The 14446-nt window shown below is 42.0% G+C and overlaps 1 protein-coding gene across 2 annotated transcripts in view; it reads left to right on the plus strand.

Annotated features, from left to right (window-relative positions):
* Window positions 1-422: 422 nt before the first annotated feature.
* LOC148010529 (uncharacterized) overlaps window positions 423-14446 on the plus strand; it is a 90126-nt gene continuing 76102 nt past the window's right edge. The window contains exon 1 of one of the 2 annotated variants that reach the window (XM_087672038.1): window positions 423-617. The gene's annotated coding sequence lies outside the window, so the exon portion shown is untranslated. Of the gene's footprint in view, window positions 618-982; window positions 1087-14446 lie in introns of those variants that run through there. The other variant, XM_087672040.1, reaches the window with a different exon arrangement.

Raw genomic sequence — 14446 nt, forward strand, 5'->3', positions numbered from 1 at the left:
CTACCGATCAATGATTGCCAAGTCTTTGGACTTCTCCAAGTTCATGGAGTACCACCATTTTTAGAGGCACTCCATAGGCACCCTAAAGTTCTGACACAAGGTTAATAGTGGTAAAAAAAAAACTAGCCACATGCTATTAAACTTGACTATATAAACTCATGCGAGTGAAATTTACTTAGGTGTGGCATGGCTCTAACATGGGTTATCAATACTAGTGTAATGTGAGAAGGAAAGACCATCCATAATCACCATTGGCAGATGCATATATATAAATGAATGTAAATGAAGGCAAGGGAGTTGTAGTTAGAACTTAGGATGACAATTTATGTAGCTTCATTTACTCTTATTTTGGTTAATTCTTTTTAACAAAACTTGCCTGCATATGTAAATATGAAAATACACACACATGTACGTCTATTTAGGGGGCTCTCGAGAGTAAGATCACTTGCGTTAACGCAAGCGAACTTCTCTTGTCAACTTCGAAGAAGATTTTCGTACTTGGCCGACTCGCTCGATTCGCTGCTGTGGATGACAGAACTGTCACGTATGAGGCTATCGCTCCGCTTTCTGTCAGAGTACAAAGGCAGAGAAAGAACAGAGGGGATGCTCTTCTGCAGGTCTGTCTTCTGCCGCCTTTTTCTCCCCTTTTCGGCTTCCTTAGGGCTCAGTTTTTGGCCTCTTATGGCGATCATCTGTATAAGGAAAAATAGTGTCAGTTTCTTTCGTGGTAAGAACTTGATTAACAATGTAGAGGATGCTTTAGCTTAGGCTAACCACACTACTTTTAGGTGACCATCTAGAGGCTCTTAAGCTACCTCTACCTAGCTGTTTGGGTATGCGTCGAAGCAAAATAATGCATCAGAGTAGGCGAAAAGAGCTGTAGTGCAAACTAAGGTCTTAACTTACAAGTAACTGATTCATTTCTACACCATGGGTAGGCACTTATTAAGGCTCTATGTTTGCAAAATGAAATGGCTGTATGCATACATCTCAAAGTGGCAGCATCCTTGCAGCGGTTGCTTTCTTTTTTCAGAAGCCCTTCAATAAAGGTTGTTTAAGAAAGGCTTGCATTGTCAGAAGTGACAGGTAGGTGCACTTCTAGTTTCTTATGTAACAGCAAAGACGTTTATTATGGAAGTAGCAGTAGGTACTCTTACAAATCGATTTGGTGAAAGCGAACATGCTCTTCATGAAAGTAGAGAGTGTAAAACCTTTGAAAATGTGGGACAATTTAGCTCCAAAAATGAATTCTGTGGTCTGTACTTGCAAGTAAAACATACAAGGCAACACTCTGTAGAATGGGGAATGATTAGCAGGAGGGTCCAGCATGTCTCCATGCCCTGAAGGGATGCCCCTGAAACAGGGGAAGGCAGCCACATGGTCAGACTGCTGGAGTGAACCTCCAGTCCCACTTGTAGTGGGTCAGTCTGTCACATTGTAACTGGTCGGATGCACCACATCAGCTGCAGCAATTGTGCTCCATTGCAAGGGTAAAAGACATTACAATGAGAGGGATGATTTCAACTGATTATATTAGTGTCAAGCTGATTTTGCAAATCAGCATGGCACCTTAAAGTAATGTTTCTAGCTTTTGCTTTTCAGTCCTTTTTGAGTTTCTAAGTTCCAGCATTTGCCTTTGTGTTCAAGTTGGCTTTTGGTTTCAAGGTTTTCTTCATCTTTTTCTTGTGGGATGCTTTTCGTAAGAAAATAATATTTGCTTAACAAATAGCTTCAGTAAAAGTAACCATACAAATTGTTACAACTGGATTCTCATGAGCACTCATCATAGAAGTCCCAAAGTAGATCTATTGCTAGCCATCAGTACATTAGACGAGCGCGCAACATCATTGAGTGAATTCAAAATATTGGCAGCAATCTATTTATGAGGGAATGAAAGTGCTACTCCCCTTTTAAGCTCTAGGCAATGTTGTAGATTTGGACTTCACTATATTTGTCTTAGACCCAAGCAAAGCGGATTCTAGCTAAAATGCCTCTAGGTAAAGTTGCACCAACCGAGGTGAATTTGCCAAGTCACCCTTCTCCATCCACTTTGCACCCATTGGTGAATAATTTTGAAACTTCTCTAGATCAAGACATGAAGCTTTACTTCTTAGGCATAGCCACATCTCCTTGGAAAGCTTGAAGAAGACTTACATGGAATGCATTATGAATCTTCTAGTGATGTTTGTAGGTTCAACTTGTTACCCACATCATTGATCCTTTTTTTAACATGAAAGGCTTATAGTACCTCATGCTTAGTTTAGGAATAGGGTTTCTTTTCTCTTCAAAGTGCAAGGGACCCTAATCACCCTTAGGTAAACTCTAAATGTCTATGTTGATGGTTTATTGGTCTCTTATGCTTTTTTATGACCTTTGAAGAGCTTGCTTTACTTTCTTATACACTTCATCGATCCTTTCCACATACATAGTGAAGATATGGCAAGGTTTATGGAGCACATTGAGGCAAGAATACAAAAGGAGGAGAAGGAATTGATGAATAAAGAAATGCTAAATGAATGAATGATGAAAGGTGTGAGATACAACTTAAAGGGCACTCAAATAGTAGAGATTGTCCAACAACCATTCTCTCTCTCTCCCTCTCTCTCTCTGTCTCTCTCGTGTTGTTTGTACTCGGGCATTGCCTACATCCACATGCTTATATGGTAGGTAACAGGGCGGATGATGTGGTGGGAGAGTTGCATGGACAGCAAGATTGTATGAGAGTCGGAATTGCGTGTGTAACCACTAGTAAGTATGGCAATGCAAGTCAGAGTAGTTGTGAGGTGGTTCATACCTTACAAGTTGTGCTGCTCTTGACATCTTCCAAGGCAGCACATTAAATACATTTTGTTAATGTGGTACTTATTAAGTCAGATAATTTCTCTTCATTAAAAAAGTCACAGAACTAATGGTTGGGAACTTGATTTGCGAACAAAGAAAGATTATGAAACTCCCTTGAAAAAACCTAAAGTACAGTGATTAGAAAATAACTTGTGCACACATGAAATAAATCAATAAATAAACAAAATACTCACTAAATAGGAGAGCTGGAATACTCTTGCATTGTCTAGGTCCGAAAGGTTGGCACCCCTTTTGGCATTTCTTTATCATTATTTAGATAATCACTAGTGACTTGCTGTCACAAATTGACACTTTCTTGAATCAGCCTAGACTTATTTTGATCGTGGTGTCCTTAGTTTCAATCACCAACCTTGATCAAATGTGTGACACATCTGTCCATTCATGCTCTAACAAGTGTAATGTACTTCAATACATACTATTCTTGGTCCAACTGACTCTCAAAGTTGACATCAGAGGTGCAAATTTGGTCCCACATTGTTGTGCATTGGAAACAATTCATAATTCATGCAAAGCTCAACTCCAAACTGATTTGATTCGGAACCATGCCTCAGCTCTAGTCATGTATCAATCCCAACGCTTTGTCTTGACCTTCGGGCATCCAATTGACTGCCAAATAGAGCAAATTCAGACCTACACTTTAGGTCTATATTGCTACCATAACAAAATAACAATCCATGCCCAAAAATAAAGAGCAATTGTTGTGATCCCTGCAATATGCATTCCATTAGGTGTTGCTTTGCATTTCCCTAATTTTCGTATGCATTTCCTGTGATAGAATGCTTGATTTCAGCGATTTCATGTGGCATAAGTAGTCCACAGGTGCATAGCGGCCTTTTTCCCTTCAAGGTCCAACCAATTGTAGAGTGTTCAAAAATGCACATGAAAACTTTAGCCAACCAAACCCTAAAAATGACAGCCAATATTTGAGCCCAATTTCACAAAGCATTCACTTAGACAATTGTCCTGTATAGTCCTGATAGAGGGATTCCTCGCGATGAAACTATGAGAAAATTACATTCTTTGTGACAAAGTTGTCCAAAAGGTACTCTGGACTTGAGATCTTAGGAAAGAAGAGAGGATCTTAGCTCGTTGTCATGTGGATGCATGTCTAAAGGTTGAAAACTCCTAGAAAGTCTAATAGTGATAGTATTTAAACTGTATGCCTATGGGACTGGACTTGCATGTCTATGTACTGATTCATATACTTTGCATCCATCTTTCATGAAGATTTGGGTTTGTTTCACACCTTAGTCATATAGAGACAAGTCATGTGTCTATTTGATATGTACCCAACCCAATTTGGCATGCACAGACTCACACATGAGTTGACATACTACTAACACCCTCTCTCAGATCATGGGTGATTTGACAATACAATTATACAACGATAATGACTCATCAAAGGCCATACAACAAAGAACCACCAGAATGGAACCATGAATACCCAAGCAGTGGGTGATCAAGCCACCACCAAGGTGCCTGGGAGAGAACTTAAGGTTGATGTTGATCGTACCAAAACTTGAAAAATAGAGAAGAGTCATAATAGATTTGTGTGTCTATCAACAATGTCTCACAGTAGTACACAAGACCATTCTATCAAAAATGCCTATGAACATACATGACCATGGATTTTCCGCCTTTCGCCAAGATCACCAAAGTGTCCCCTTATGTGAGATTAGACTAGGAGTCAATCCTACTCTTTGTCAAGTAACGGCCCATCATGAACTTGGAAGTCATTCCGAGCTCCAAGATTTGAACCTACTAGACTTCATCAATACTTTAGGGAGGTCTCTCTTTGGAATCTGAAAATACAAATTTACCTACTGATCTTGGACAATGCATACCCGATTGGCCCCAAAATTGACACCCCTTTTGGTACTTCTTTAGCTTTATCAAAGAAAAAGTTGATTTGCAATGGGATTTTCTTGATCCCCTTCGCAATCCAAACACCCCTTGCTGTCCAAAGTGACTAGCAAGTCTTCAATCTGATTTGCCCCTTGATTCGGACACTTAATTGGCCTTTACCCATTTCATAGACGATGGAAATGCTCCAAATTCAATGGTTGCCTAGTCTCCCACTTGAATTTAGCTGAAATTCACCTTCAGCCCTAAAAAATCCAAGTCCCAATTTTTGGCATGCTTCTCGAGGCTGCTGCTAAACCTAATTTCTATTGTAAATTAGGGTTTACAGCAAAGAAATTTGCAATTTCTTAGCCTCCAAGGATCCAAATGTTGAGATCTTTGGAGGAAGGCTGTGAAATGGTTGGGAGATGAGAGAGAAAGATATAGAGAGAGAAAATTCAGAGTTTTGTCTAGAAGAATGACTGAAATTCAATTAAATGCAGTTGCTGCCTAGCCACAACAGCTTGTAGATGCAAAAAACTGAAGAAAATCAGTCATTTACTGCCGCTACCTTGTCTCAACAGCTTGTAGATGCTGTCACCTGCTATTGATTGGTCTTCTCCTGCCACTGGTTGCCTCAGAAGGTTCTCCAATGGCTGCAAATCAGACCAGCAGCATCTCCTCCCTCTCTCTTGCAGGCTGAATAGACTAAAAATGCCTCTCTCCAGCCTCTAAAGACGTTTTTTAGTCTTGCATGGGCTTTTTTGATAAGTGGTAACCTTCCCAAATGGTTTTTCGAGCATTAGTCATAATTAAATATTAATTTTCAATCTTTAAATACTAAAAATTAATCTAATAATGATTTCTGTGCCCTGAAAAATAATCAGACTGGCCAATAATCAAATTGGCTAGGCATCTTCCATCCCCAAGTATCTCTATGCCATCTTTAATCATCAGATTGGCGTTAGGTCACCAATTGGCACCAGATACCACCAAGTACCTGTGCAACATAACTGATAGCAACTTTTGCCTTTGACATCCTGATTCCCGTGATTTCCTTGGGTCCCGAGCTCGTGAATTTACTCTAATCCTAGTTACACCTCACATGTGCAACATTTACTTAACCATGTGATTAAAAATTAATCCACACGTTAAGTGAGGTTTCAAAAATATATGTCCTCATGAGAGAACATGTGTACCTATATACTTGAATAGATGAGGCTCACTTGCCCTATCTCACCACCCCCTGACACTCCTACTTTGGCATTGGAGAGTTGCGAGGGATGACCACATCACTTGGACTAGAAAGCAGGAGGGGTTGTGAAGTCCTCCTCGTGATTTGAAGAAGATGATCCTATCCATGCCTTGGCCAAAGGATTGGAGTTCGAGTCTGGATGACTCAACGGAGGAGTTCGGATCTTGCTTCTTCTTCTGCTCCTCCTCCTTTCATGAAGCCGTTAACTTTTTGCAATCCTTATGCAAATGCCTGTCTTACCATAGTGATAACATTGGTTCTTCGACTTCTTTTCCTTGTCACCCCTCTTTGAAGTTGTAAGGGTCTCATTGGAACCACGAGATTGTGATGGAAGCCTCCCCTGTAAATGCAAAGACGTCTCATGCTCAAGTAGCATTGAGGACATCTGCAGAAAATTGACAGGTGTCGATATGTCTGAGCCTGTAGAGTATTGGTCACTCCATAAAACTTCGAAGGGGGCTTGTATACCACAGTCACCACAAGATGAGCCTTTGGAAGGGCGGATTGTATGTGTCAAAGTTAGTATTATACCTACATGACACGAAGTAAAAAAGGCTGAATCATATTCTTCGGCTTAAACTTGATTTGCTGGAGCTGTTTGTAAAGAAATACCCTAACATAGAAGCACAAATAGAAACCATACGACAAAGCACAGATCGATAAAAGAACACAGTTAGGATTAGGGTAACTCAAAGACAATGAACATAGAAAATAAATGAAGTGATATGATTGCTGAATACACAATGCTCATGCAACAAACACACTATGCAGGGAATGAATACTGAACCTCGAACTCTTGTGTCTCAAGGATCAGGGCAGGGGTAATGAGTTGGAGAGTGTGTTGTACTCCTAATGGATCCCGAATCGTAGAAAGGCAGCCTCCGGATATCGAACAACAATAAACGCAGCTTGTGTATGGCTGGACTTGAAGTAGATGGCAGTCTAGAGAGAGAGTGTGCAGTAAACGCAGGTTGTATAGAGAGGAAAACAACAAACGCAGGCATAGGAGAGAGAAAATCTGCAAATGCAGGCAGTGGAGAGAAAATCTGCTACGATAGGCTGAGGAGAGAGAAACAGCAGAGCGATAGTAGGGAGGAGAGAGAAAACTGAGCAGGTGGCAGCTAGAGAGTGATCAGCAAGAGTCGCTCTGCTGTAAACAGCTGCAAACTGCGGGTGGAAGTCTGGAAACAAGTGCCAGATTATAGATGATAGCAAGGGACAGCTGAGATTGCGATGTTCTCTGCGAAAGGGCTATGGTCAGCAAGCTGAAAACATTTGAAACCTGCAAAAACGAGATATTTCACTGAATGGAGGGCAGCGTACCTATTTATAGAAAGTTTGGGCCCTCCCAAGTGGGTTTGTGCTTATGGGACACAGACACTCTCTAGGAACGCATTTCTTTTAAATAAACAAGGTTACTTCATTAATTAAGCATGTGTTGGGGTTGTTTAAGTGAAGCTAATGCATTTTTAGCTCAACACCCCCTCTCAGGCCCAACGATGGTGCCATGAGTATGAAGGCAAGCCAAGCCCTTTTTCTTTTCTTTTACCCCAAGGCGTCCCACCCCAAAGCGGCCGGAGCATTAGACAAAGGGTGTGTGTCGGCTGTCCAGTGGCCTACTAAGACTACAAAGGTGATGGTTATCTTACCAAGAGAGCCCAAGTGATCACCCCAAAGAGGACAGGGCATTGGACAAAGGGTGCACGTCGGCTGCCCAATGGCCTACCAAGCCCTACAAAGGTGGATGGAATCAACTATGGACTTTTTTTTTGTTTTGAGAGCTTTTTAGATTTGATAGATTTAGCATTAAATAAGGGTTGTAAATCAATTTTCGTCTTGTTGAGTATCCGTGTCTCAATACGCGAGAGTGATAAGGGATGGTGAGACCTAAGACTTTCACAAATCAAGTATACTATCCCTACCATTAGTGGGTGTCGGTGAAGAAGGAAAATGACTAAGGTGTGGGTATAGCAAATAAGTGAAGCAAGCAAGATAAGCAAAGCAAGCAAGCAAGGGAAAAATTGCCTTGGAGACTGCCATGTGCAATGTCACGAATATAGTGGATCCAGAGTTGACCACTCCAAAAGACCGAAAAGGGATAAATGTGCACAGATGCATGTTTACATGAATAGAATGCTAATGCATGAGGTAATGTGAAGGGAGATGCAAGATGTTATGCTCGCGCAAAATGCTATACAATGGTGCCACTTGGACAGTGCCCTCGTAGGGGAATTGTCCACTTGCCCAAGCATCCTTTTACAATCATATCATCCTGACAGTGTGGATGAAGTTACAAATGTTCGTAATACAATATAAAATAATAAATGAATGTCTAAAAATTGTAAACATCACTGTCACTATCAAGAGAAGAAGCCGCCCCCTCTCAAACTGGAAGGGAAAGCAAGAGAGAAGCACCCTCTTCCCGTCAATTTGAAGTAGTGGAGAGTGTACCCAAGTCGATCCTGGGTAGCACGTGTATTGGCTGGTTGATCGCTTTGGTCAAGATGTGTGCAAAATTATTTGATGAAGGCACAAACTCTAGGCTGATAGTGCCTAGCTCAACTTGCTCTATGGAAAAGTGGAAGTGGACTCCCATATACCGCGTCCTTGGTGTGATGATCGGATTTCCTGCAAGGGCAATGGCACTGTGGTTGTTGTAGTAGACAACGCTGGGAGAGTCACAAGGAAAATGAAGCGCCGCTAGTAAACTCCTCAGGTAGATGGCCTCGGTGATGCTATCGAAGAGAGCCCTATACTCAGCCTTGGCCGTGGAAGTCGTCATCGTCTCTTGTTTACGACTAGACCAGGAAATGGGAGTTGTGCCCAAGGTAAAGAGGTAGGTGCCATGGGAACGCCGAGTATTAGGATCTCCTGCCCAATCAAAATCAGTGTACCCTTACAAACATGAACCAGAACCATATGTCAGGCCATAAGAATAAGTACACCCTAAATAAAGCAACACATGAAGACATGCAATCCAATGTAACATCCTAGGTGCTGTGAAATAGTGATTGGGTATACTAACTAACTAAGCTAAATTTGGCCTAGTATGAATCAACCAAAGAAGTTTCCCTATAACAGAGTGATAGGTGTGTGCATCGAAGGATTGACCTAGGGTATCCTTCAACAAGTGGATAGTAGGATCAAGAGGCGTGGCGATTGGCCATGTCAGATCCGTAGTGTACTATTCCACAAGTTGAAGTGCGTACTTATGTTGGGACACAAAAATATAGCCCCCAGATTGAACTACCTCCATCCCCAAGAAATAAGACAACAAACCAAGGTCTATCATCTCAAAGGTAGCACTAAGTTTTGCCTTAATTTTTGTGATGGCAGCAAAATCTAAGCTTGTGATGAGTAAGTTATCAACGTACAACAAGATATAGCTGACTCTCTTTGCAGTAGATTGAACATATAAGTTCGGATCATAAGGGGTAGAATGGTATTTGTGAGTTTGTAAGAACTCATCTATCCCATGGAACCAAGATCGCGATGCTTGCTTTTGCCCATAAAGAGCTTTCTGCAAGCGGAATACCTTATCTTGCGAGTTTCTAGAAGGAAAGCCCGATGGCTGCTCCACAGAGACTTCCTCTTTGAGATAACCATTCAGGAAGGCACTCTTGACATCCATCTGATGTATCAGCCAACCGTGGTGAGTGGTTAGCGCGAGAAGCAACTGGAAAGATGTCAACCACGCAGTCGGGGCAAAGGTCTCTTCATAATCAATGCCATGCTTTTGTCGAAACCCTTGCATTACAAGGTGAGCCTTGTACTTGTCTAAAGTTCTGTTAGCTTTTAGCTTGGTCCTAAAAATCCACTTTGTTCCGATGACTTTCTTGTGGCTCAGATGATCCACCAATGTCCAAGTCTCATTTTGGTCAATACTCTAGCTTCTCCATGGCCTCTCACCATTGAGGGTGTTGAAGAGCCTCTTGCCTGTATTCGGCTCAGAATGCGCTATGTAATCAATTGTAAACAACGAGGCAAATGATGCTTGAGGAGAAGCCGGGTAGATCTTCTAGGTCTCTCTGGAGTGGAATCCGGTGGTAAGATCCCTAAATCCCACATGGTGTGTTGCTACCAACGAGGTAACAGGTCTCGTGGAGGGGGCCTAGGAGTTAAAGAATCTGCAGGAATGTCAGGAGCGGGAAGTAGACTAGGTTCAGTAGGCATGATCTTCGATGATGTGGAAGGAGGAATCTGATTGGAATCCGGTACAGAGGACTGCACGATATCCCTCTCGTAAAAAATGGCGTCCCTTCAAACAATCACCTTATTTGTCCGAGGATCGAACAAATGATAGGCTTTTCCTTCAGAGGAATATCTGAAAAAAATAAGGAGATCAGCTCGGGGAGTGAGCTTTCCTATCTTATCATCAGGCGTGTGTGTAGACACGACACCCAAAGACTCTAAAGTGGGAAATAACAGGCCGAGAGCCAAAGAATGCCTCATATGGGGCCTTTCGAGGAAGAGCCGCAGTTGGGCAGCGGTTGAGGATGTACACCGTAGTGTTAATAGCCTCGACCCAAAGGCACTCAGGGAGCTCTGCTGCAAACAACATAGAGTGTGCCATTTCCATGACTGTTCGGTTCTTATGCTCTACAACTCCATTTTGAGAGGGGGAGTTGGTAGAGGTGAGCTGGCAAGAGATGCCATGCTGTTGTAGAAACTCAGAAAACTCGTGGGAGATAAACTTACCACCGCTATCACTTCTCATGCAACCAACACGACGTCCAGTTTGGTTATGAACCAGCAGTACCTAAGTAGAAAAATATGTGAAAGCATCTGACTTATGCTTGAGGAAGTATATCCACATGTTTCTAGAATGATCATCCACTATCAAAAAGAAATACAACATGCCGTTCAAGGCGACAGTGGATGTCGGTCCACAAAGATCACTATGAATCAATCTAAGAGACGCTCTAGCACGATGTATGGACTGCTAAGGGAAAGGGGTACGATGTTGCTTTCCGAGCTGACATGGCTGTATAGACATTGCGAGCTAGGTTCAAGCAGGAAAGGCCCTCAACTAGCTCATGGTGTGACAACTCATAAAGAGAGTCATAACCAAGAGCCCTAAGTGAAAATGCCAAAGATGCTTGGTGTTGTTTTATGGAGTAGCAAGAAGCAACCCATGGTTGCCTTATCTTTGTTTGAGGCGGAGTATCGGGCCGCATCTTCTACTACATGTGAGATAGTGTGGCTTTGTTGGCTCTTGGAGGAGCTTGGTTGCTTGCAGAGAGGTCCTACTATTCTACAATGCGACAATGAGAGTTGCATTGCCTTGCCCAGGAATCCTGTGTTTCATGCTTGGATGAAGCATGTTGAGATCTAGTGCCATTTCATTTAGGAGAAGATTCTAGATGAGATCATTCCCTTGGTCTATTGCAAGACAGAGAACAATCTTGCAGACATGTTTACTTGGAGGTAGGAGCAGTAGGTACAGCAAGTATAGCTGGTGACAAGTGTAGTAGGAGTGCCACGTGGCAGCTGATGTGTCAGGCAGATGGTATACTGCAGTCGGACAGATTTGCTGTCCAGGATTTGGTATTTTTGGCACTTTCTTGTTGGCCTATTTATTAGTCTCGATTTTTTCAGTCTTCACTAGTTGTGCTCCCAATTTTCAGGGTGTAGACCATGGAGACTGCCCTTGGGGCTGATTGAGATTGAGATCTTTGAGGTGGGGACATATGCAAACGTTCTCTCTGCACCCGTTGGTGGGTGAAAATGAGTGACCGGGGACATGATGTTGCGTGGGGTCAAGTCGGGTAACAAATGCAAATATCATTTTTTTGTCTTTCTAACACCTACCCGTAGCGGGAGTCGAGTTGATAGATGGACATCCCAAGTGGTACCATGCATGCTCGACACGTGGTTGTGATATTTCAGTTTTGAGACACACGCCTCATGCAAAAAGAGATATCCTCATATAGAAAATGTGTTCTTGCTTCTGATTTTGAGTCCCCAAGTGGAATTTTATGTGGTAAGGGGCATGTTTGCCATCTTGTAACTGAGGAGAAATAGGGGGCAGCTTGGTAGAATAGGGGAAAAAAGCAAAAACGTGAGGAGTTTAAAAAAAAAAAAGAGAGGGGGAGAAGGGTTCTACACAAGACAATAAGCGTATTACACACGCACACACAGAGAAGAATCTTGCAGTCTAAAGAGAAGGGAGAAATCTGAAGAAAGAGGCCGTGCAGCTGAAGTTATCGGAGCCGTGGAGTATGATGATAGGGCTGTTGAAGCTAATTGGCTGATGCGAGTTCTTAGTTTTCAGATGATGGCAATAAGAGTCTTCCTTTTTTCTTGTTTTTTTCTACTGCTTCGTGGGGCACAAAGTATGTAGATCTATTCTGATGTATGGATATGTGTGAGAGACAACAAAGGGCTTTTCTTTGTCGTGTTGAGAGTGATGTATGTGAGTTGTTTGCGCGAGGCTTCCTGCCAGGAGAGAAGAATGGAAGTAAAGGATCTCTACATCTGAAATTGGGTATGTGGCAGAGAATATGTATTATGGATAGGTGTTGAATGCACGGACTCGAGTTAGTAGTAATTTGAAAGGATTTGTAGCCAAGAAAATGATGAATTAGAGCTCATAACATTCGAAGCTCCATAACTCTTCATCAATGCAAGATATGTTGAGATATATCTGTTGTTATTCTGAAATGATAATTTGAAATCAAAGAAAGTGTTCTCTCGTTTGCAAGTTTATGCTTCTTGGAGCAAGGAAGTTATGTGTTTGCTGTGTAGAGCAGCAGTGTATGTCTGCAGTGCTCTATGAGGCAACTTCTATGTTGCATGAGGCAACAGGTGAATTCAATAGCATCTACATTACAAACTTGGTTTCCCATGAAAGCCATCATGATTATCCATTGCTATATGAGTGTAAACTTTGTCTTGTTGCAGCCATGGAATGTCTACAACAGTGAAATGCTTTTAGCAGCTGAATTGGCATGAAAATTCGCCTTATAAAGCTTTGGTCACCTGTGTTTTTTGGTTTGTATTTATGTGTGCTCTGAAAAAAGAAGAACAGAAAGAATCTACAATTGATTTTGCATTGCTTGAGGCAACCACGCTTTATGGGGCAGTTTCTGCATGGGGCTGCCATCCCTAAAAAATAGTTGTGAATCTGAAAGCTTGTGTTGTCAGAGTCTTAGCCATGGTTGTTTCCGCATCAGATTCTCTCTAAAAATGGTAAATTTTGAGCTTGAAGGTTTAAACTGTTTTAGTGTTGAGTTGAAGTCTCAGTGAGGAGTGAGTGATCAAGAATATTTAATCATGTGTTTAGTGGTGCTGTCTTGTGAGTTTTGTGAGGGGAGATCCTCGGTCTTTATCCTGTGGTGTTGACTTGGGGGTTGTTAGAGGCCGACTACCCAATTCACCTACCACCATGTATATTTCTGCATCCTTATACAACATTCTTCATTGTAGATTTTCTGCGTTTCTCTCTCTCTCTCTTTCTTTCTTTTCTCTCTATTCTCTCTTTGTCTTGGTCATTTGCTTTTGCACTACTTCACTCTGAAAGGGAGCAAACTAGCTAAGTTGAGCAAGCAAAGTAAGCAAGGGAGATTGCCCTTGTAGACTGCCATGTGTAACGCCGTGAATATAGTGGATCTAGGGTTGACCACTCCAAAGACTGAAAGGGGATAAATGTGCACAGATGTATATTTACAAGAACATAATACTGATGCATTGGAGCGCCCTTTTACAACATGGTTATCTTGATGACGTGGATAAAGATACAAAGTAAATCATCAATGTACAATAGGACATATTTGACCCCCTCTGAAGTAAGACATATAAGTTCGGGGGATAAGGGGTAGAATGGTATCTGTGAGTCCTAAGGAACTCATCCATCCTCTAGAACCTAGGCTATAGTGCTTGCTTTAGTGTATAAAGAGCTTTTTGCAAACGAAAGATCTTATTGTTTCGATCAATAGAAGAAAATCCAGGTGGTTGCTCTACATAGACTTCCCTCTCCAGATAACTGTTTAGAAGGTACTTTTGACATCCATCTGATAGATTGACCAACTATGGTAACGTGTGAGTACAACCAACCACCACTAAGATGTCAACCACGCAGTAGGGGCAAAGGTCTCTTCATAGTCAATATCTTGCTTTTGTTGAAACCCTTGCACCTAGGTGAGCCTTTTACTTATCTAAAGTCCCATAAGCTTTTAGCTTGGTCCTAAAATCTACTTGGTTCTGATGACTTTCTTGTAAATTGGACAATCCAGCAAGGTCCAAGGCTCATTTTTGGTTGATACTAATTAGCTCATTTTTCATGCTCCTTGCCATGGGGGTGTGGAAGAGCCCCCTGCCAACTTTCTGGCTTGGAATGCACTATATAGGCTGTTGTAAATAGTAACACAAATGAAGCTTGAGGTGTAAGTAGAGGAGGTCTTCTGGTGTTGTTTGGAGTGGAATCTAGTGGAGGGTTCTCCGCATCTTATAGGGTCTGTTGATACTAGTGAGGTAATGGGCCTTGTG

This window comes from Lygodium microphyllum, chromosome 29 (genome assembly GCF_053477565.2).
Source record: "Lygodium microphyllum isolate KBCC chromosome 29, Lygodium_microphyllum_v1.1.10, whole genome shotgun sequence".
NCBI classification, from domain to species: Eukaryota; Viridiplantae; Streptophyta; class Polypodiopsida; order Schizaeales; family Lygodiaceae; genus Lygodium; species Lygodium microphyllum.